General features: G+C 45.6%; 1 protein-coding gene across 8 annotated transcripts in view; it reads right to left on the bottom strand.

The window, feature by feature from the left end:
* The window catches only part of Palm2akap2 (PALM2 and AKAP2 fusion), a 477,882-nt gene that overhangs the window by 189,384 nt on the left and 268,585 nt on the right, over positions 1–19,913 (bottom strand). The gene's annotated exons all lie outside the window — the stretch shown is intronic.

Below are 19,913 nucleotides of genomic sequence, written 5' to 3'. Positions count from 1 at the left end.
TCATTTGGTGTGGGGTGACTCTAGTCCCACAGTTTAGGTGCTTAGTTGTTAAGCCAGAAGCCTTGAATCACGTCTATCCCTTCTTTCTCATCTCTCACGTGCAGTCACCGAGAGGATCTGCTTCTGGGATTGCCATCCACTTCCTCAGGACTAGCTCTTTCACCCAGACCAGCCCCACTCTGCTGAGCATCACGGCCAGGTTCCACATTTCAGAGACTCTTCTGTTTCCCTACTCAAGGCCAAGGACTACACCTATGGACAGAGGGCCCAAGGCCGACTGGGGCCCGCTTTTGTATGGCTGGGAGGAAGAATGGTTTTCTATACTTTTTAAAAGGTTGTATAAAAAGAAGGAAGTCATTTGGGAAGTGGAGACAGGAGGATTAGAAATTCAGGGTCACTCTCCACTGCATAGTGAGTTTAAGGCCCACATGGGCCACCTGAGACTCTGTCTCAAAAAGAGAAAGGAAAGAAGGAAAGAGACAGAAGGAAGGGCAAAGATAAGAGGAAGGGAGAGAGACTCAGAAGGAAGAGAGGGATAGAAGGGGAAGAGGGAGGAAATGGAGAGAGGAGGAGGGAAAAGGGAGAGAGACGGAGGGAGAGAAGGAGGGGAAGTGGAGAGGGAGGGAGGGAGGGTAGGAGAGAGAGAAGAAAGATGTCGGTGAGGTTGCCAACAGAGACTGTGGTTCACAGAGTCTGAAATCGTTCCGAGCAGCCATTTACTGGGGAAGCCTGCGAGCCTGTAGCCTATCTGACTCACCCTTCTCAGAAACCTGCTCTTGTCTGTGCGGGTGAAGCACCAACTCCCTGGCTCAGCACACAGTTCCTGTCAGAATCTGTCCCCATCCCTCCTTCCTACTCATCTCATAGTCTGCCTTGCTTTCCATACACACTGACCGCCATAAACCTCACGTTATGTTCAGGACACTGCCCAGACTATCCTGGGCCTGTGGTCCTTCTGCCTAACCTGCTTTTCACACTTCTCCTCTAGAATCTCACCTACTCGCTTGTCAGTGCCGGAACCCCTGCCCTTTTCTGAATATCTACAACCTGTGAAGAAGATCCTCCTTGCTTTTCTAGCTGTCAAATCCTCTCTCTCTCTTTTCTCCTCACATAGAACAAATCACTCCATCCCATATCGAAATAGTTCCTGATTTAACAATTCTTCCCTGCAAAATCCTTTGCACTTTCTACACATCCAAATACAACACAGTCACCAAGGTCAAGATCAACTGCCCCTTCTCCCGGATTCGGATGCTTTCTTCGAACCTCCCATCTCTGAGTCACCACTCTCTTATTGAGACTCCATGGACACTTTCTAAACTTCTCTGAGGACACTGAACAGTTTCTACCCAGCTGTGTGTGTGTATAGTCCAGCGTGGGTCTGAACTCCAAATCTTCCCAAGTGCCGAGACAATAGTGTGCACCACCACTAGTGTTTGTAGGGGTGATTTATCAGATTCCTGTATATATATATATATTGGTTCCTTGCCTACCATCCTTGTGTGATCCTCCATTGCCAGCATCTACCTAGAACCTTTTCTATAGAAGGTACCTGATAGACACATTTGCCAAACAAATGTAACTAAATGGACTCCACCAGTCACAAATACCAAAGAAAGGTTCACAATTAATGCTTGTAACAGTTTAAGAAATCAGCAATAACATTGTTCCAGTTGCTTGTATGATAAGATACAATCTGTTCAAGGTGGACATTGAGCTAAAATGATTCAGAAGAAAAAAATCCAGTGCCTAGTTTGCATAATATCCATTTTGAATGTTTTAGTTGCTTGGTATAAAGATAATGATTTTTTATCAAGTGACACTATGGGAAGCCAGCCATTATTTGTCACAGAGGTACATGGGTTCACACACAAAGACTGTGATATATAAATTGTATTTAACTCAGTGATTTCCTGATTTTCCATACAGCATGTGGTCAGGGAAACAAAATGTGTATTTACAATTTTACATGGACTCCAAAGCTTGTTCTTAAAATATTACAATTGAATTAAAATTCAGATTTGGATTAAAATATAGTTCATCACTATTAACATAATGATTGACGGTGGTAGGTAGAATAATGAATTCTCTCCCAAACTTCCAATGACACATGAACAAAATGATATATTAACCTGTCATTAGTACACAGTATGGAACAAAATATTTCTATGCTGGTGTGCCAGGACGCAAATGATTAAGAGGGGGATGTTTAGAGACGCCCTTTCTCTGCCCAGAACACCCTTATAGTTGGTCCATTATCTCTCCTTCCCCACCACTGCACCCAGCCTCCAGGATGTTTAGAGACGCCCTCTCCCTGCCCAGAACACCCTTATAGTTGGTCCATTATCACTCCTTCCCCATCACTGCACCCAGCCTCCAGATGTTTAGAGACGCCCCCTCTCTGCCCAGAACACTCTCATAGTTGGTCCATTATCACTCCTTCCCCATCACTCTGCACCCAGCCTCCTTTCCCCTTTGCCTGGAACTAGAGGGTGGGGATGTGAGTAGTCCTTCTCTGGAAAGGTGATGTAGGTCCACGGTGAGAAGAGGACAGAGTTTAGTGGGAGAGAAGGTAAAAGCTGGGGGGCGTGCAGAAAGGTGGTGAATGAAGCTGGAGTAGTGGCGAGTAAGGAAAGCAGATGATGGAATCCGAGAACTACTGCTGAGTGGAAATGGGAATTAGACATCAGGTAGGAAATCCAATCTCAAATTCCTTCTTAAGAATCCATATGATGCTCAAGCTGGCTTCAGGTTTGCTTTCCAGCCTCACCCTCTGCAATACTGGATTACAAGCACGGACCACCACACTGGCCTCTGGATTCCTTTTGATTATTTGTGTGTCATTTTAAGTGTTATTAAATGTGACACGACACTGGGACAGAACCACATGTGGACACAGTTTCATGAGGGGTGTATATGCATATTTATAAAGTACATATTGTACATGATCAGTTCAATGTTTCTGGAATTGAGCACAGAAAATTTTAAGCATGTTATGACTTAGCTTTATGTTATAAAATACAATATACACAAGTACCTTGTTTTTCTAGACAAAAAATAAGGCTTCACAAGGAAGCATAGATTTTTTTCCTTTCTTTCTTTTTTTTTTTTTAGTGGTTCATTAGGGATGTGGTCCCAATTTCTCTCTGCCTTTACTCTTCTTTGGTAAAGGGTACGAGGAGGACTCACTGAGAATCTCTGACTTAATCAAAGACAGGTGCTCGGTCCTCCTGGATGGGGACATGGGAATGTCAGCTAAACTTCCGGAAAGCTCCACAGGAGGAAGAAAGCTTACCTTGGTGTTTTTAATGAGATTCACATTTTGCTTTTGTTCTCAAACAGTAACGGCAAACTGAACGAGGGTGGAGATGGATCAGTAGGATACAATCACTTCAGTTCTAACTTCATTTCCCCTGTTTCTGTCGGGGTTAAGACTGAACCCAGGGCCTTATGCTCTGACACTGGGCTACAGCTCCAGTCCAAACTTTTTTTTTTTTTTCTTTGAGACAGGGTCTTGCTACGTAGCCCATTTTGCCTCAAACTTGCTATCTTCCTCTTCTGTCTCTTGAGTCATAGGGCGGCAAGTGGGCTCCACCACAGTGGGCAACTTTTGGGGAGTTTTGTTGTTGCTGTTGTTTGTTTTGGTTTGGTTGGTTTCTTTGCTAAAAGAGTAACTGTCCTGGAGCACCCGGTATTGAACTACACCCCTTTGCACTCTAGACAAATGTTCTACCATTCAGCTACATCTGCAGTCATTGGTTTATTTTTTACGACATAGTCTCATATAGTCTATGTTGTCCTCAAACTCACTATGTAGTACAGAATGACCTTGAACTCCTGAATCTCCTCCCTGTACCTCCCAAGTGCTGGGATGACGGATGGGTACCACCATACTTGGCTCCCTGACCCATTTTACTTTTATTTTGAGACATGGTCATACTCAGTTGCTCAGGATAGCCTTGAACTCTCAATCTTTTTGCCTCAACCTCTCCAGCTGTGGGATTACAGGCTTGTGCCATCAGGCCTGAGAGCATTTTGTTTTCAATGTGTACAGTTTTAAAACATTGTGTATAAAGAAATTTATATCCGAACCCTCTCCCTTCTGGCATGCCTTCATCTCTAGCCAAAGGAAGGCCCTCCAGTTGGCCTGACAGTCCTTAAGTCTCCCCACACAAAAGTTTTCTGTAGTCTGTGCCGAGGTGAGACTCATGGGGGAAAATGAGGAAGGTGCTTTCTTGGCCAGGAGCCCCTCCAGGACTGTGCAAGAGCCCTGTGGACATGAGAGGATCTGAAAAAGGCTTCCATGGTTTCCAGAAAAATGACCTGGGGGTGAGGGACATGAAACTCAAGGCAGTTTAATGGGAGTCTCACTGAGAGGCTGCTTAGCGTCAGGAAGTACGCTGCTAGTGACGAGAGATTCAGTTGTTGGGTTCCAAACCTTGTACATTGACATCAGAAGGAGCGGCCCACGTGAAACCGCTTAGTGTCTTCCACTAATTCAGCAAGACAGCCAGGCAGTGTGTCTACTTCCCTGATAAATATCAAGGGCCAGTGTGACTCGATTTTCTAAAGGAACACAAATGAGCAGCTATTTTGGTGATTTGATTGGAAACCTTAGTTCTCCTCCCCGACACCCAAATGACAGAAACCTTTGGGATGACGGAGGGCTTTGGGCAGCCTGGAGAGGTGGGTCTGGGCAGTGGTCAATACTTAGTTTCAGTTCAGACCTATCCCCAGGCTTCCCCTTAGCTCTGGCAAACAGTAAGGGTGGACGCTGTCTATAACAGAGAACAAGCGCACCCGACACAGGAAAGAGCAGGAGCAACCAGCAGGATCCTGCTTCAGAATCAGTCCAAGCACACAAACTAAAGGGGATGGAAAATTCCATCATGGTGCAATCCCCTGATTCAGGCTTGAACTCCTAGCTTACTTCCTTTGCCTCTCAGAGGTCATGGAAGATGGGGGTGTGGGGGGGGAGATGACCGAGGTCCATGTGTAAGTAGAAACAATACATACCTCACTGCCGTTTGTCAGTGTGATGGAAGGTGTCCAAAAAGGCAGCAAGACAGTGGACCTGAACATGTACCCAGGTCATACCCATCTTTGGGCCCCATCATTCCTCATTTACACCGTGTTGGTGCAGTCTGAGTGGTTCATGAGCCAGTGACATGTGGACAGGAGAGCAGTAGCAGATAGATCATTATAGTCACTCACAATGGAAGATGCTGAGCTGGGGACATTTTGCCTGAAAGATCCCTAGCAGCCAGCATTGTAACCTCTCACAAGCAAGTGATGCATATGCCTGGCTTATTAAGCAGACATACCTACAAGTGGTCCTATCCCGCTGAGCATATGGTTATATTCACACCTCCTCTTGAGGTTGGAGTGTAAGATCGGCCATTGTGATATCAACAATGAAAACAAGGGAATCAATTCAGAGTGACTTTCCCCTCTCATCTCACAGGTCAATCTCTTACTCCAAAACCAGGCTGAAAAATGTTTCTTGACCCAGTTGTTTTCCCAAGAGAGCTTAGTATTCTACAGCACAATAGGGTGTCTATAACATGCATAGCTGCATGTAAATAGTTAAATCAGTAACGAGCATGCACATAGAGTAAATGATAATTTACAACAATTTATCGTATTTTATGAAGAAGAAGAAGAAGAAGGAGGAGGAGAAGGAGGAGGGAGAAATTAAAAGGTTTCCAACATGAAAAAATGGCCAATGCTTATACAAGGATGAAAATATTGATATTCCTGATTTGATTACTACATATTTCATATCTGTTCTGAATTATCACCTTTTATTCCATGGATACATGTAATTATTCTATATCAATTAAAATAACCCAAACACCTAAAAATAAATAAATAAATAAATAAATAAATAAATAAATAAATAAATAAATAGATACTAACAGATATGTGATGTTGATGGGTAACAAAGGCAAATCAAGTTTCTTATCTCTGGTTTCACCCCTTTTTGGTTAAGAAAAGCAAGCCAAGCTGAACAGTTCCAAGAAGCACATTGTAGTGGAGACACAGAGCCCCAGTGAATCAAGCCTTGGAAGTCATCCAGCATCCTGGACTATGGCTGCTCTGGGCTTTGGGCACTGGGTCTCAGTGCCCTTCCCCAACAGCTTTATCTCAAGAATCCTATGCTTCATAGAAGACACTGGAGGTTGGCACTCAGAATTCTGATTTTTAAAAAGGAGAGATGCTAGATTCCATAGGAGTGTGGTAGTCAGGACAACAACCCTAGAGAGAGTTTTCAAAGAGCAGAGGCCACCATGTGCTAGTATGGACCCATCACGCTGAAACTACACAGGGGAAATCTCATTTTGTTTTAATTCAAAGTCCCTAGAAAGATTAATTAATGTTGGAGATAAGTACATGTTGATTACAAAGATGTTGTGTTTCTGTGGACAAGATGGAAACATGCTCTGGATATCGGGACAGTCATCAAATCTTGATGACAGTTATGGTATTCACTAATCTGATTACTGGAGTAGGCCAGTTCAGGCACCCACTTGACTATTGCTAGTAGTCTAAGGTAGGGTCATCCTTGTGGATTCCTGGGAACTTCCCTAGTACCCTGGGTCTCCCTGTTCCCATGATGTCTTTATTTATCATGGTATCTCTTTCCTTGCTCTCCTAGTCTGTTCCTGTTCCAGCTTGAACCTCCCATTCCCTTATGTTATCATCCCTCATCCCTTGCCCCACAATATGGTGGTATTTTATTTGTACTGAAATGTGATTTTCATTGTATGTTAATAAATAAAGTTGCCTGGGGGTCAGAGCTATTAGAGCCATAGCAAGAGTGTGGTGGTGGTGGTGGTGGTGGTGGCGGTGGTGGCGGCGGCGGCGGCGGCGCATGCCTTTAATCCCAGCACTTGGTAGAAGAGCTAGGTAGATCTCTGTGTGTTCAGGGATACAGCCAGCATTGGAGATATACGCCTTTACAACCTGGAGGGCTGTACTTACAGGCAGTGACGAGGCAGTCATGTGTTTGGGTTTACAACCAATGAGAAGGCAGAACAGAAAGACTATTTATAGACAGACACACAGGAAGTAGCTCTCTTTTCAGGGAGGTAGGAGCACTGCAGGAGGTAAGATTTTAGCTCTGAGCTCTGACCTCTTGGCTTTCTCTTTTACATTGGTTCTGTGTTTTTTATTTTAATAAGACGGTTGGTTACATCTATACCACCCCCACCCCCAGTTTTCATCATAAAGCCTTCATCCAGTAACTGATGGAAGCAGATGCAGAGATCCATAGCTGGGCACCAAGGCCAAGCTTCAGGAGTCCAACCGATAGAGAGAGGAGGGATTCTATGAGCAAGGGACATCGAGATCATGATGGGAAAATGTACAGAGACAACTAGCCAAACTAGTGGAAATTCATAAACTATGGACCAATATCTGTGGAGCCCCCATTGTACTGGACTAGGCCCTCTGGATAGGCAAGAGAGTTTAGCTTGAACTGTTTAGGGGACCCCAGGCAATGGGATCAGGATCTGTCCCTGGTGTATGAGCAGGCAGGCTTTTTGGAGCCCAGTACCTATGGTGGAACACCTTGTACAGCCTTGGTGCAGGGAGGACGGGATTGGCCCCACCTCAATAGAGTGTACCAGGTCCTGCTGACTCCCCATGGGAGGCCTTGCCTTGGAGGAGGTGGGAATGGGGGTGGGTGGGCTGGGGGGCAGGAGGAGGGAGGAGAGTGGGATCTGTGGTTGGTATGTAAAATGAATAGAAAAAAATTTTAATCATAAAAAAAAACCCTTCATGACTGATTACACCGATGGGTGTTAATTTAAAGTTACCAAGAACCAAGAGATCTTTAATGGTGCATGTAACCTCAGTGCCCTGACTTTGTTTTTTTATCAGTAAAACAATGAAGACTAATGTCTTCTTTTCATAGTTGAGGTGGAAATCAACCATGAAGAAAAGTGAGGTTCTGGGGTACCATAATCAAGAAGTATAAAGCTCCTAACAGTGGAGAAAGAGTTTTCTGCTTTCAAAACTATTAAATCCTTGATTCAAATCTGATGCAGAAACACAATATGCAAACACCAGTGCTTCTGGGCTAGGAATGAGAAAGGATGCTAGAGGTCTAGCTGTCAAAACATGACACTATTCCCTTCCCTCCTTCCTGCTGCGGCTCTGGAAAACTCCCAACACTCAAGAGACTTACAAGAGGTTAATGGTCATGTCCGATTGACAAAGGGCAGCAGGACACACAGCTCCTCTTCGTGTTTCTCTTCAGAGAGTAAGAAATGAAAGCATTGAGTGGGGGCTGGGGAGACAGCTCAGTGGGTAAGGTGAAAGCAGGGGGACCTGAGCTCGGGTCCCCAGGATTAACAAATACGTAGAGGGTGGCAGTGTGTGCCTCTAAGCCTAGAGCTGGGGACACTGAGGCAGGAGGATCTCTGGGGTTTGCTGGTCAGCCAGTCTAGCCAAATCAATGACCAGCAAGCAGGTTTTGCAAGAAACTGTGTCAACAAACAAACAAACAAAACAAAACAAAACAAAACAAAAAACAGAGAGCGATTGAAGAAGACACATGACTTCGATTTCCGGCCACTGTACACATCTGCACACATGTGTATCCACCCAAGCAAAAACATTCTGAAGACTCTCATGTGAAAGGCATGGAAGCAACCGAGGGGAACAGACTACATGTTTCAGTTGAAAGCATTCAGAGACACTGCCTGTCATGGAATTGACAGTGATGCTAAGTGGGGTCCCCCATGAAAACAACACGAGGCTTCACTTTGGACAGGGAAGCGGAAAGGCAGTGGCGACCAACACCATGGGTACCACAGCCTGTGGCATCGTGCTTTGAGAGAGAATCTTGGTCTACCCCAGAGCATTCTGGAGGGCTCTGAGTATTGCTCTGTGTTTAGAAGACTGGACACAAAGTGAGGTGTGTTTGTGGGAGGGAGATGGACGTTTTGTCAAAGCAACCAAGAGACTGTGCGGTGTCTTTGAGGCGTATCAGGTACAGAACAAGGACCAAACGGTGGAAGAGGAAGTAGAAAATGACAGTCCTGTCAGGGGAAGTGTTCTACTAGATCCAATTGGAGATGGAATGGGCCACTTGGATGGAGGTTAATCTCTGGTTATTATAGAACTGTGGCTTGAGGGCTCCAGGGTCTCTGCTTAGATAGGGGCTGAAATAGGGCCTCATAATTCTGAAAAATCAATGATTCTAAACACATTTCATTTAGACAGAATCCCAAGCTTTCCAAACTCCAAACGATCAGAATGTGAGCAATAACACTCAATAGAGATGTTCAAAGGGCCTGAGGTTGTATGAATTTCCGAGAGGACATTCCTAAAGCAAAATGGGCTGTACCTAGGAGAATTCTAGCAACAAACGTTCCTGGTAAGTCTGATGCACACCCTGTACACTCACTGTGAACCATAACTGACAATGAATATGAATGGCCCAGTCCAGAACAGCCTGCAAACCAGCGACCACAAGACATTTGTTTCCTTCCGGAGCTGCACTTAAACACAAATACATTCCTAGCTTAATAAATGTGGATATAAATTTACTTCCTAAAAGGCTCTGATGATATTGTACTTCTGAAAATATATTTTCCACCTGGGTCATTGTGCATTCGTGGTCTCCTCAAATTGGAAAGGTGTCAGGTTGTAAGGGAAGGTATAGTCTTACGTGTGGCTTCAATTGCATGGGTGCATTACAGCTGAACTTTACACTTTATACTGCTTGGCTACCAATGCTGCCCCAATCCCTCCCTCCCACCTCCTCCCTCCTTCCTCCCCTCCCTCCCTCCTCCTCCCTCTTCTCTCTCTCTCTTTCTCTTTAAGACAGGATCTCTCTACATAGTCCTGACTGTCCTGAAACCCACTGTGTAGACCAGGCTGGCCTCAACCCCACAGGGATCCTTCTGCCTCTGCCTCCGGAGTACTGAGATTAAGGGTGGGGGCCATCAGACCCAGCTTCCATTTCTACCTCTTGACATGAATTTGCATATACCCTCTCTGTGGGTTGACTGGCCCTTTATCGTGGTCATACATGTCCTTTGAGGAAAAGAACCAAAAAGCTTCTTGCCACCAATTGCCAAGATCCACCAGCACCAAGCTTGTATAACAGGAAGACGTGATTTTTCAATATTTATTACCCCAGTTGACCTTAGACATCCACCCTGGGGCACTCCGAAGAGTCCTCAGCATGACCACTAGTGAGTCTTTCCTAGAACTTCGAGCTTCAGTTCTAGCTCACCCTGACTCTAGATCCCCAGCGTTGGGGACCTGTCCTGGGTGTGGCCAAATGTCACTTACAGCTCCACCAGGCTCCAGAATTCTTGAAAAAGCAATGTGTAAGGAAGTGTTGAAAGACGTCTGTTAGTCACTGAAATTTAGTTGGTGGACATGCCACCGTGCCAATGATTAGCTTTCTATGTTGCCTTATATTAAAATAAGGAGGGACTTCTTGCTTCAAAAAAAAAATTCAGGTTAACCTGTATAAGGTTTATTCTGGTTTAAAAGCCCACGATTATTTTGATTTAGTAACTATGTCATTGTGAGACTTATTTTAAACAAAAATGTACCGAGATCAGATAAACCAAAACTCAGTGTTCATATCTGAATCTGCCTGCACTGCCACTAAGTACAACTCAGGACAACTCATTCCTTCATTCACCCTCACCCATCTTTCTGAGCAGAGCAAATGGGTTGGTGGAGAGAGTTATTGTTTATGTTTCTATGTTCTCATCTCTGGGGCATTTATGAGTGTGGCTCTTCATGTTCTACATTCACAAATACGGAGTCTGTACAGTTCCCTATGGTCAGCAACATTAGCAAGAAGCACACATTCCTTAAATTTCTGCTTTCCTCCCCAAATATCCCCCAATAACTAAGAACTCCAGAAAAGTGAAGAGTGAGTGGAACATACTCATATTACGGGAAAAGCTCGATTCTCAGTAGATTCATACGCTTTGAAAATCCTTCCCACCCAGCCTCAATCACAGCCCCTTTCCGGATGTACAACATCATTGAGGAAAAAAACAAAAAACAAAAAACTGGAGACATAATACAGGTTCACCTTAAGAGCAGAGCTAGGTACAATGACCACAGATACTAGAAAATTATGTCCCCTTCCCACCAAAGCTGGAGGGACAGTGCCCTATGATTTCTTTATAACTCCTTCCTACTAGTTCTCAGCTGCCTACGGGGCCACGGCCGGCCCTGTGTGGCCACTGTCCGTCTGAGACTGAGCTAAGGAGGAGCCTCCCTGTGTGAGAACAACAGGACCCCATCTCATAAACCATGCTCAGAAGAGCACAAGCCCCCTGGACAGTCCTGGAGTTGAAGCTAAAAAGGGTCGCAGGACTTACCAGCCGCTCTGCAGGCCCCTGCCTGCCCTGGTGATGGATCTGCTGTGGGTGAACAGATTGGCAGGTCAGGAGCTGAGAGGAAATAGAACTTACAGCATCTGGGAGCAGAAAACAGGGAATACAACAGATGCAGTGTTGGGAGGCCCAGTGGGTTCACTGCCCAGACAGCAACTTGCTTGCCCTACATAATGGACAAGAGGATCAGAATCAACAAAGCCAAGCGTTAGCCCAGTGGCTGGAAGTCAACAGAGTCACTGAGGCAGGAGGGATGCTGGCCAGACAGCCCAAGCCCCAAGAGTGTCTGTCTATGGGAAGAGTCATCAGAAAGATCCAGAGCCCAGGACGAGTCCAGACGGTGGAAAGGAGCAAAGGCAGCCCAGCTCCTAGAGGCATTGCCAAATTGGTACAATCGAGCAAGCACAGGACACCCACTGAAATGTGCACGGAATAGTGTGTTCCTCTTCTCTTCTCTCCATCCTGAGCTACCCTTGTTCCCCCTGCAATGCTGGGGCTGAATCCAGGGCCTTGGACATGCTAGACGAGTCTGATACACTGACACCCTCTGGTAGAGAAAAGTAACAGTGGCTACTGCTGAGTTCCCTGCCCCACTGGGTGCTTTTATCCATCTGAAACTCCCCAAAAGAATCCCTATCCTTGAAAGACCAATTACATGCCCTACTGCCAAAAAAACCCCCCAAAAAACAAAAAATCCAAAAAACAAAAAAACCCAAAACCTATTTTTCAGAAAAATTGAAATAATCTCTGAACACACACACACTATATATATATTATCTCTCTTCTCTCTCTCTCTCTCTCTCTCTCTCTCTCTCTCTCTCTCTCTCTCTCTCTCTCTCTCTCTTATTTTTGAGACAGGGTTTCTCTGTGTAGTCTTGGTTGTCCTGGAACTCGTTCTGTAGACTAAGCTAGCCCTGAACTCAGAGATCCGCCTGCCTCTGTCTTCTGAGTGCTGAGATTAAAGGTGTCTGCCACCACTACCTAGTTCTTTTTTTCTTTCTATGAAAGTGAAGTTTTTAAAAGAATCAGTTACTGTGCTACTGCACAATAACAGAACCGGACTCGTTTGCAGCCCCTAAATACTAACTAGAAAAATCTATTTTTCAAAGTGAGTCTAATGGCTCGCATATTGCTCTGTAGTTTTCTTCTGGCAAAAGATATTTCAACGCATAAATGACTTTTGAAAATTATAAAAACAGTTTCACCTACATGGCTGTTTACACTCTTGGTCTAGATCATTTCTTTACAAATCACTGCCTGATGATTCCCAGGCGAAAGGTAAACGCATGGAAGGGTTTGCTCTGACTTGCCCCCGTGCTTCCTTTCCAAATTGTTAGCACTATCATTTGTTTTCTCTGTCTCTAACACTTGATGCCCTCCCCGCCATCATCATCACTTTTCTGAAACACAAAAGCATCTACGCCAGGCTCAGCCCTGTGCAATCCACTCTGCGCACGCGTGGCATCCTACGAATCCTAGGTGCCACCCCACCCCCAGCCCCTCCCCGTCACTCCCAGGATAAAGCCATGTCTTCCAGGTTAAGGACATCTGTGTTTGCACTGCAGCGCGGTACTTCGGTCGGTACTCTAGTCTAAGTACATTTCCTATGATTCTTAGCTGTCTTTCCTGTCCTATTAGACTAGAAAACCCAATGAAAACAGAGACTGCTCTCTGCTCATCATGACTTCCCGGGGACCTAGGCCAGCACCAAGTGTGTACTCAACGTATATTGTTAATAAGTAAAATCAGCTCTTCTGTAGTATAGATACAAAGACAACTCATGACAAGATCCAGAACTAAAGCCAAGAAGAAAGCAAGGTCACAGTGGAAGGCAGTTTCTGAGTGAGTGGGAAAGCAATCCATTCTGAAAATTTTTAAATGCTGTTACTTCCAAAATATAATTTCTTCATATCTAAGAAAGAGTGACAAATGTTTTTAGTGTTTCTTTAGCTCAGTCAATCCATTGTGTATTGATACATAGAGACTGTAGAGGACATCGATCTATATTGAATCAACACAAAATTTTAGAAACACATTTGTGGCTTGCCCACCAACTGTATTATCTGGTTTATGTAGTCCCTGATTGTATCAATAAAACATAAATGCAGGGAAAGTGGAGGAAAGTCAAGCATGTTCTCTGAACCGGAAACAGAGCTTTCTGAGATATATTCACTCAGAGGACCACATTTTAAACACACTAGAGAAAACTCCAGACTTTATCCCATGCTTTTGCTACTTCAGGCTGAGGTTCCAAATAACACTGCCAAGTGAACTCACTGTTGGCTCAGCAGAGGATGTGTTACCGGACTGAGGAGGGAGACCCTCAGCTGCACTTGGATAAACACCTTGACAACCCCACTTAGGAGGTAAGACATGGGGGGGGGGGAATGAACACTGACTGGTATGCCAAAGTATCAGAAGAGATAAGGAAAGCCCTGGAGCCAGACAAAAAGACCTGGGCCTCTCCCAGAGAGAAGCAGGGAAGCAAAAGAAGAAGATGCTAGAAAGCTGGGCTCTGTACGATGCTACGCCTTCACGTGGTTAAGTCCAAGGGTCTTGGAACGACAATCACTCATTAGTAGTCGAATGGAACTTCTCCATGTCCCTGACATACCCGCACCAGAGTCTGTGCTGCTGCCCATCTGCAGCTTCTCTTGTATTCTGTCTTGTGGCTTCCTGCCTACAGTTCATTCAGGATCCTGGATGGCAGCCTTAACTCCTCCCACTTCGGGTCTCCATCAGTTCTTTGCCTGTTTCCCATTGAATACCTACCTTAACTTAAAAAAAAAAAGTATGTGTGTATCTTGAGTGTACACACGAGTGTGTATACATGCATGCATCCACAGAGGCCAGAAGAGGTTGTCCGGTGGCCCCCCTCTGTCTATCACTATCCATTTATTCCTTTTAGGCAAGGTCTCTCCATGAACCTGAGGGCATGCATATTCTTGGTTAGGTTGGAAGCTAGCAAACCCCGGCAATCTTTCTGTTTCTATCAACCCTTGGAGACAGCATTACAGGGATTCCCAGCTCATTATGTTGGGGCTGGAATCTGAAATTTGGTCCTCATGATTGCAGAGTCCATGCTCTTGGATGCTGGGTCATCACTGCGGCTCCTTACCCTCTTTAACCTATTCTGTTGCTTTAGCACTGGCAGATCTTTTTTTACTCCCCCCTCCCATTTTTTTAGCCTTCACACTGGAAAGACCTATAAACAGACTCTGGACTAGGATCAGTTTCACTCTATGGCAACCAGGCCATGCACTGACTCACATATGAGTCTGAACAGTGCAGGATGTACTGGTATTGGACCATCATGTTCTTAGGGCAAAGGTGGAATTTCTCTAAGACAATGGATTTTTTCCATATCAACCATGTGGGATTTAAAAAAAAAAAAGGACACAATGCAGATTAGATGTCTTTTTATGCCTGTAATTCCAACATCTGGGAGGCTAAGCAGGAGGATAGCCAGAGTTCAAGCCAGCCTGGGTAACATACCAAGTTCCAGGCCAGCCCAGGCTACAGAGTAATGCCCTGACTTAAAACAAGAAGAGCAACAACACCTGGACAGATGTGGTAGTGCATGCCTGTAATCTCAGTACTCAGGACGCAGAGATAGGAGGATTGCCACAAGTTTGAGGCCAGCCTACTGTGTGTAGAATTCCAGCCCAGCCAGGGCTGCAGTCTAAGACTGTCTCAAACAATCCTCCAAAGCAAAGCAAACAAGGAAAGCGGTAAGACATTGGACTGGAGTAAGGTTCATATTCCTTCTCTCCTTTCCCAGCTGCACAGGCACTGGAGTTCGGATCCCGGGCAGGAAAGCCAGATTTGAATATCCTTTTACTTCAGGGAGGAAGTCAGGCTGGGCGGCGGTTGCTATAAAGATGCCTGAAGGGGAATCTGTGAAGATGAGTCTGGATTGGAGCCAGGGGTTGAGTAGCCATACAAACACTGGATATTTTTCTCTAACCTTGAGCTTCTATGACTCCTGAACTCAGAGTGCAGATGTCTCCCTCTCTCACGCTCTCACTGTGGGGAGGTATGCATGTCCCAGATAAGCACAAGGCAGGGCCAGCAGCAGCAGCTTGACATGAGCCAGTCTGGTGGGGTTAGAAGTATTTTGCTAGCAATGGTTGATGAAAAGAAGACGAAGCTATGAGGGACTAGAGCAGCTGAGGAGAGGGAAGATGAGCAGATCAGATTTGCAGACCTTCTAGTGTCACTAAAGACTTCCAGACATCTCTGGAATGGGACTTCAGCAAGCGTGACTTTCTGTATTCAAATGAAATAGAGGTTCAAGCCATCAAGACCAAGTAAGACATCAGAGATGGGCCTCACATGCGCCTAGTACATTCTATGTTAAACATAGTGCTGCTAGGGTGAACATTTTAGCAGATAGAAGCAAAAGTCACTTACAGACACAAGACTGTGCTTCTGAAAGAGCCTGTAGCTCAGGGCTTATATTCAGTTCTACTCTAGGAGGCTGCTTCTGGCCAGAAGTGAATGAATAATGAAGGTACCCTTGTCTAATGTCCACCAGCTACAAGCCCAATGACCACGACTCTTGGGGGATTGGGAGCTATGTGACTTCTGCTAGGAGACAAAGGATGGAGAGTGAGACATCAGAGGGAGATCAGAGTAGCCTCCTCAAGGACATCAAGTGCACACCTTTAATTCCAGCACTCAGGAGGCAGAGGCAGGTAGGTCTCTGTGAGTTTGAAGCCAGCCTGGTCTACAGAGCGAGCTCTACTCAGGACTATATGGAGAGAGACCCTGTCTTAAAACAAAAAACAAAACAAAACAACCCCACCCAAAAAAAAAAAACGGGAGGAGGAGGAGGAGGAGGAGGAAAAGAAGAAGAAGAAGAAGAAGAAGAAGAAGAAGAAGAAGAAGAAGAAGAAGAAGAAGAAGAAGAAGAAGAAGAAGAAGGAGAAGAAAGAACTAAACCTTATTTGTCAAATAGCCAGGAAGTCTGAAAGCTCAGCACACAGAATCGCAAATGGTCTTTAGCTGGCCTTAGTCACTAAGGTGCCCTTTTTCTGTCAACACCAGGGGTCTCTCAGCATTGTCTCTGCTGTCAGAGAAGATGGAGCCCAGCACATATGAGGCAGATATTCAGAGCGCATCTTTGTTCCAGCACAGCTGAAACACTGCAGTACTTATGAAGATCACATACAGCGAGAGCTGGAGGCGCAGCCTTGATGAGAACTCTTCTTGACACATGACTGAGAGACAGACAACCAAATATTGAGATTTCCCAGTCAAGGTGTGGAGGTTTCGGTGTGGCTCCAGGACACCATCGACTGGGACAGGACAGGAATCTAAGCTCAGCAGCCAACAGCAAGACTGGGATAGGTTCAGGATGCACATGCTCCTCTGCTTGTTTTGCCAAGGCTTCACTTAAGATACATACTGTAGGTATATACTGTGCTGACTACCTTAGCTGTCCACCTGACATAATCTAGAACCAGCTGGGAAAACGGTCTCAAGGAGGGGTTTTTCTAGATTGGGTTGGCCTACAGGCATATGTGTGGGGAATTGCCTTACATTTTTTTTTAGATTTACTTTATGTATATGAGTGTTTTGCCTGCATGTATTATGTGTCCCACATCCATGTCTGATGCCCTCAGAATTCAGAAGATGATAGTGGGTCCCTTGGAATTGGAGGGCACATTGTGGGCGTTGACCGAACCTGGGTCCTTTGCAAGAGCAACAAATACTCTTAAATGCTGAACAGTCAATTTCTACAGCCCCTTGGGAAATTATGTTAATTGATGTGGGAAGACTCGCCCACTGTGGGTGGCACCATCTCCTAGGTAGGGGATCCTACATGAAGAGAGGTGGTTGAGTTCGAATATGCAGGTAGGCATTCACTTCTCTCTGCTCTTGACTGTGGCTGTGATGTGACTAGCTGGTGTTCCTGCTGCTTTGACTTCCCTACTATGATGGACTGTAACCTGAGATTGTGAGTTAACATAAACTCTTTTCCTCCAAGTTGATTTTTTTGGTCCTAGTATTTATCACAGCAGCAGAGACGAAACTAAAGCACATACCATATGCAATTTATACTCACATAAAACACTCAAGGTTCTGGTAGGTAACCATGTTATTTAAAGAGCAGAGGGACACATCATAGCTTGTTCAGGAAATTGTAACCAAGAGTAGAATGAACTGTTCTTCCAAGCAGGGCTTCCATAATATCAAACACCATCAAAGACTCAACAATATTACCACTTCCTCTAATATATGTGGGATCATATACAGGGGGGTATCCAAAGAAGACCCGTTGTGTGTGTGTATCTGCACACACACACACACACACACACGCACACGCACACGCACACGCACACGCACACGCACACGCACACAGGCACATACCTACCCTCCTCAGCACTCATAGATAGAGGACGTTGGAATTGACTCTTTGCAGCATCTACACAGTTCATACAGTCCAAGCTAGAACTAGATTCTGTAGCCAGCATGTCTATGTCTCTGAAACTGAGGTTTTTCCTTTCAGTATCATCATTCTAGAATAATTTCCTATTAAGCCTTAGTAACAAGTTGGTTGATTCTAAGAGGGTCTCATCAACTTAGAATCTTTGAAACAAAGAATTTGAAAATAGACCTCTCAATGACCCCCAAGTGGGATGTGTTTGGGGGTTTTATTCTCAGATCATAAAATGACCTTGACATGGATTATGTTCTTATTAGTATGTGTGCTGTGTGCCCTTCTTCAGACGTCTTCCTTTGCTACTAGGTGCGACTGATGGAGGTCACGAAGGCTTAGAACCATAGGGGTCAGGAATCACAATGTTGGGTGACAGGTAAGACCACAGAAATAGCTCTTGAGGATCCCTGAAAATCATATCCTCCTAAGTCTGAGGTCACCCATCTCTGAGCTTCCAAAGTATTTTGTCAGGATGCCTCCTGACTCTGAATGCTTGCAGGGTCCAGAGAAAACACTGGGAAGGCCTCAGAAGGAAATGAGCAGGGCTTTTGGGATGTAAATGAAGGAGACAGCGGTAACAAATTACAACTTGACTCCATTTTGGTTATTAAGTTGTAGATTACTCAGATATCCATGCCAGACACAGCCAGCTCAGGGGCAGGATATACAGATTCCTTCCCTACCCTGACAACCAGAGAAAGGTCCAAGGATGGTCCTGGTTAGAGGATGGGGTAGCAGGAGGCAGGAAAGGGTACAGCATGAAAGGACAACATGACTTCTGCAGATGCAAGTGTCTGTGGGTCCATGCTCCAGCCCCAGCATGGCCTGGGCGCGATTCCACGTCCCTGATACCATAACCTCGGCCGCTCTCTGTGCAGAGCTCCCAGGTCCCTGTGGCCACCCCCTTCATCTGTGTCCCAGTTGAGTCACAACCTAGAGGGGCTGGGCTTCTCTCCTAGAAAATGCGATTGGTCCTTTTCTGCCAGAGTTCCCGCTGGTGGGTCCCTGCCTTGGGTTCTGAGAACAGAAGGTTTCATTTATGTCCTTCTCAAAGATCACCTACAAGGGAGCTCAAATCCAGGGCTTTCACTTGCTGGGGAGGAGGGGGTGGAGTTCATGATACCTTCTCTGTTGCTTTATTTTGCCTGTCTTTTGCACCCGTCAGAACTGTCCTACATGCAAATATCTGGTCTGTGGTTGATCCAGAAGAAATGTATTACACATCATCACATTTTTAAGAACTGTCCTCCATTTTTTCCCCTCAATGACAATGGGAAATGTTCTGATGCCAACTTCTCTGACCCCCATCATCTTCCTGAGCTAGAGGCTGATGGTGTGAGAGCCACAGGAAAGGCAGGTAGCAGCTGATGCTCCCATGTGTCCTTGCATTTCAAAGCCCGTCTAGTGAGGGCCACGATGAAAACAGCAACTTGGAGTTTATAGCTGAGGTCAGGGGATGCAGTGAGACACAGAGGCATAGTCCCATGTTCATCCCCACATCCCGGGAAGGCAGAGGAGGGGAGAGGAGAAGGACCTGTCCCTCTGTCTGGCTGGGAATAGGGCTACTAGAGTCCTATTCCCACTTGCCAGGGCTCAGGGTCAGATATGGAAGAAAGGGAAACTACGCCTCGCCCAGTTTCCCTGGAAGGCTAGAGAGGCTATGGTGGCCTAGGATGATGGAGGGAATGAGGCCCTCCATCCTTTCAAAAGAAAGCTCCAGAGGCCTTAGAAGGGTTTCCTGAACACCAGATCACCTCTGATGTGACCTGGAGACTTAGTGACTGGCGAGGATGGGCTGGTTCCTGCAAGGGACTTAGCTGACTCGAGCACATTCTTTTGCCGACCCGTTTCAAGAAAAGTCCGGACAGCAAGTCTTTAGGGGAGGCTTGAGCTGAGGGAAAAAGCTGGCCCGTGTGCTAATAGAAGCATCAAGTCAAAAAGCAGAGGCCGTAAAGATGGCAACGTGGACCCCTTGGGGCCCTTGCCAGCTAGGCTGCTGCCCCTTGCCTGGGATGATGCCCTTAGGAAGTGCCAGTTCACATCTCTCTCCTGGTGAGTCTGTATGAATGAGAAGCACTCAGCAGACCGGG

This window comes from Peromyscus maniculatus, chromosome 2, assembly GCF_049852395.1.
Source record: "Peromyscus maniculatus bairdii isolate BWxNUB_F1_BW_parent chromosome 2, HU_Pman_BW_mat_3.1, whole genome shotgun sequence".
Taxonomy (NCBI): domain Eukaryota; kingdom Metazoa; phylum Chordata; class Mammalia; order Rodentia; family Cricetidae; genus Peromyscus; species Peromyscus maniculatus.
The sequence above is the reverse complement of the archived record's forward strand: the minus strand, read 5'-3'. Positions and strand labels throughout refer to the sequence as shown.